Source organism: Sardina pilchardus, chromosome 18 (genome assembly GCF_963854185.1).
Source record: "Sardina pilchardus chromosome 18, fSarPil1.1, whole genome shotgun sequence".
Lineage (NCBI taxonomy): Eukaryota > Metazoa > Chordata > Actinopteri > Clupeiformes > Clupeidae > Sardina > Sardina pilchardus.
Window position 1 is genome coordinate 6,156,070 of NC_085011.1, and position 5,000 is coordinate 6,161,069.

Genomic DNA, 5,000 nt, shown 5'->3' on the forward strand with positions numbered 1-5,000 from the left:
ACTATCCTAAAAGATTGAGTTAACTAAGACCAGCATAGTTAGCACAGAGCATAGTAAGCACAGTTAAAAGACAGCCTTCCATCCTGTCCAGTGGTTAGTAGTAGTAGTAGTAGTAGTAGTAGTATAGTAGTAGTAGTAGTAGTTTATTCATACATAGTCAAAAGATACAATTTAGTATGCTTATGTGTTCAGTAATGTTCATTTGCTATGTAAGAATGGGTCCCCCATTATAAGCTATTTAAAGCTTTTGAGCAGGGGGTTATGCTGAGGATAAGAAGTATGTGATCAGACAGAGCTGATTTGGATCCCAGTTCAATGCCTCCCAATGAATATCTGGGTCCATTGAAGGGCAAGTGTGTGCCTCACATGTTGCTGTTCTGCTTAATAGGATTGGGCAGAGCTATAATCAATGCATATTTACTGCAGGCTATAAGGCAAGATCATTGATATTCACAAGGTGTTGATTAGAGCAGGCTTAATTAAAGCTAAACCATGTACTGACTGATAACGATCAAAACATGTTGACACGCATCATGATATTTATTTATTTTGCTATTTTTTCTATGGTTACACAATTTCTAACTTACATTGGGTAAGCACATTCCTCCACAAAATTTGTTTGCATGATTGAGGCCAGAGCTGCAAACTGCTTTTCACACTAACAGATGAATATAAACGTTTCCACAAATGAATCACTGTATCTTTCACCACCGGAGTGCATTTATAGATTAGAGAGTGTTTATCTAAATGAATGACTGAGTAAGTAGGCTACACAAGGAGAGCAGCCGCCGCACACAGCCGCCGTGGTGCTACTGGCATATGGTGCTGGAGATGGTGTGAAACGCTCGGCCATTTTGCCGCTAATGAGAAACAAACACAATGCTAATGTGTGGAATCTGTTGTCCGTCTTGCACTGGATACTAGCATTGCATTTCTTATACATTAGTGACAGTTGGTGCACTGGATACTAACATTGCATTTCTTATACATTAGTGACAGTTGGCTAACCTCCAAGTTGCCGATTCACTGTTTTCAGCTTATTGTATTGTCTTGTATTGTTTTCAATTTCCCCTTGGGGATCAATAAAGTATCTATCTATCTATCTATCTATCTATTGTAGAAGCTTAAAAACAGCAGTGGGTTACCTATAAGGTTACCTTCTACAGTACATCAGGGGTTGTCCATTTGTTGGTTCCCTTTTGGACCCATTTTGGTGGAGAATATTTTCTGTGGACCCCCTCATAACATAACCGCTACTTGGTTTTCTGTCAGTTTGAGATTTTGCATCACGTGTGGACATGGACTGACTCAAACATTTTCAACACGTTTACAGTATCAGCTAGCTGGCTGACAACCAAGCCAAGCTAAGTTGCAGTAGAAACAGTTCTTCAGGACCTGTGTAAGGGAAGTTTTTCAAGTTAAATGTTAATGTGGGTGGGAGCAAATATAGACTGGATGAACGCAGCCAGCCCCATCTGCCAGCGATGGGATTTCACCCTGCAGCTCAGGCTGGAAAACCTGCACATTTATCTCTCCTGCTTCCTGTCCACGATTGCTGGAACCAAAGCACTATCCAAATGCGTACTGAGTCATTTGAACTATGCCTATTGATCATGCCTCTTGTGCAGTAGAAATACAGTTCAGACTCCCCAGACTAATCTTCAATCTTCAATCAGATTGAGCTTAGTCTGGCGATAGCCAGGCTAGAGCAAATACAGAACTTGACACAATGTGCTTGTTTGATGGGTGAAGGGGTGTTAAAGGGGTGTCATCTGTGGATATGAATTTTCAACTTTATCATTTCAAACCAATTACTCTGCTGACCCCTGGGCTATGGGTCGGAGACCCCACTTTGAGAAGCGCTGTACTACATGTGCTCTTGTGGAATATTACTAATATACAGTAGTGCATATGGCTCAGTGGGAGTGGTGTGTTAACATCACTGTAAAGTCTCTTCTGCTGTGTATATGAATATAGTGCATATGGCGTGTGGTGCATGTGGTGTGTTAACATCACTGTAAAGTCGTCTCTTCTGCTGTGCCAGCACTATTGCCACAGCAGAGAGGAGGGCATAATTGGTGATTATAGCTACTGTATGCCAGCCCCCTCCTTATGATACTGTTGAACACACAGCACATATATGCACACACACACACACACACACACACACACACACACACAGATGCCCCGCCTCACACACACACACACACACACACACATATACACAAATACATAGCATATGGGCCAAGCATGAATGAGTCCTCCAGCTTCCAAACACAGACTTTAATGTGCCCTAAGCTTCACCTTGGGAGTTGAGAGCCAGTAAAAGACCATAATGCCATTTTACACTAATTACACCTTCAAAGAGAGAGAGAGGAGAGAGAGAGGAGGGGAGAGAGAGAGAGAGAGAGAGAGAGAGAGAGAGAGAGAGAGAGAGAGAGAGAGAGAGGAGAGAGAGAGAGAGAGAGAGAGAGAGAGAGAGAGGCGACACGAGGAAACACACTTCTCAGCATTTTCATTTAAGGGTCAGTTTATTACTCAGATGATGCTGCCGGCTCACAGCACATTGTGATCTCTCCTGTTAGGCCAGAGCGAGTATAAAACAGGAGGACAGTCCGAGCTCTCGGGATTCTCAAAAACTTTACAAAGTCACAAACAGCAGCTGTCACGGACAGTACACGCCCAGCGCCGTTAAGGAGGCCAACTGTCAGACGGTTCTTCACTGGCCTGTGCCACTTTGTGGAGAAGACCTGAAACATGAGCCAATGAGGACTCAGTCTAGACCAGACTTCTCTACATCACGGTAGTCTACACCAGATTTCTCCACATTGCTCCACAGCATACGTACCTTTTGTTGCTTCAGCAACCTCGAATAGAATACAAGTCATTGATCTGTCCTTTGTATGTACGGAAGCCATGGCCTACTGGTCAGGGTTTCGGGCTTGTGACCGGAGGGTCGCCGGTTCGATCCTCGACCAGTCCACGGCTGAAGTGCCCTTGAGCAAGGCACCTAACCCCTCACTGCTCTCTGAGCGCCGCTGGTTGGGCAGGCAGCTCACTGCTCCGGGTTAATGCGTGATTCACCTCACTGTGTGTTCACTGTGTGCTGTGTGTATTAATTAATGCACTTATTCGGTTAAATGCAGAGAAACGAATTTCCCTCACGGGATCAAAAAAGTATATATTCTATTCTAGCTCAAAGACTAATGGATGATCTCAGTTGAAAGGACATAAATACATAGATACAAAGAAAACAGAGAGAGAGAGAGAGGAAGAGATGGAGTGTTTATACTATGCTTTCACAGGAATATAGTTAAAGCATAGCCCAATATATAATGAGCCAGGGCTGAGTATGCACTTTAAAGTTGCCCGGCCCCCCCGTTGTGCTTTCGGCTGGGAGGCGCTTTGCTCTGTGTGTTCATAATTAAAAATAAAAACGCCGGGAAGCAGCGCTGGTCCCTGCACCCCCACCTAATAAAGCCCACACTATGGGCCACAGGGGAGCCATCGCAGGCCAGGCCAATTTGGGATGAGCACCAGGCCGTGCCACCGACGCTCCAACTCACCGCCTCCAAAACTACTTTAAACAAAGGCAGCGGCACTCATTTTTATTCAATAAAGAAAAAAAGGAAACTCAACCTGTCTCGACGTGTTGCATTTAATTTGTTTAGTCTCTCCGTACCAACCAAGTGCAAGTACACAAACTGAAACTGTCAACAACAACTATGGCTTCCGTTGAGAATTAAAACAAACAAAAAAAAACACACCTGCAGTGCCGACGGTGGCATTCACTTTTTTTCCCCTTTTGTGTGTGTAAGTTTGACTAAAAGAAAAGAATTGGGCAGAGGCACCACAAGAGCAGAGTTCAGTGCTGGTCTAATCTCAGTGTCCAGCACAGCACACGCCCGTGTGACACATCTCGTTAGCCAGAGCCTATTAGGTGGCTGTCCCATCAGGCCCTGCTACCTGGCAACCGGAGTGGCAACAGGAAATCCCTGCAGCGCAACTCCAGTTGGGGCTTACGGCACAGCACAGCACAGCACAGCACAGCACAGTACACCATGGCACAGCATGGCACAGCACAGCCCAGCACAGCACAGCACGGTACTGAATGAGAGCACAGCTGAAGCTCCAACCACAGACTGAGTTAGGACTCAGGTAGACAATCAACGCAGGCAGGAAGGCAGGCAGGCAGGCAGGCAGGCAGGCAGGCAGGCAGGCTCGCGTTCATTGATTTCAGAAGTCTCTGATGGGTTGGGGTGAGGAACGAGTACAGTGATGAAATATGAGCTTTTACAACAGCCATGTCAATAAAGCCTATTTCATTTAGTTAGCTCAGCTTCATTGAACTAAACTGAATTGAGTGGAAACCAACAAGACTATGCTCTTTAATCCAAAGGATTCAAAGTGCAACTAAAGTATATCTAAAGTTAATTTCATAACGAAACATAACAATATAACATAACAACATCGATCTGCTAGTGAGCAAAGACTTCATCACAAACATCAGTGGATCAGATCAATGCTCCCATATGCCAGAGAGCTTTATGCACAAGACACCCTAGACCTAGCCTGGCTAGCGCCTACCACTTCTCAAATGAGACGTGGTCTGGCAACCAGACGTTCATTTTCTCGTATTTGAAAAAATGCCCAGATTCGTTCATTGGGCGCCACGGATGTCTATCAAATGCGTCTGTGCATAGCTCATCATGGTCTTGCTTTCTCCCCTGTTCTGTGATTGGTCGCCAACATCAGGCGAAAATGTGGGCGTTAGTTTCCAGACTGCCTTAGCAGCGTGAAAGAATTCTAATTATTTGATGCAATTACTGCTTTGGCAACATTGTAAAATTTTACATTCATGCCAATAAAGCTATTTGAATTTGAATTTGAATTTGAATTCACCGCGCAAGGCAGTATGGGAACACCCAGGCTACCCTAGAACATCATTTTCTGGGTGAGAACTTCCTTGGCCACATGGTCCACCTCCCCCTACTATGATG

The 5,000-nt window shown here is 44.7% G+C and overlaps 1 protein-coding gene across 1 annotated transcript in view; it reads right to left on the bottom strand.

Moving 5' to 3' along the window:
- Positions 1 to 5,000, bottom strand: part of LOC134064412 (protocadherin-15-like) — a 137,397-nt gene that overhangs the window by 91,404 nt on the left and 40,993 nt on the right.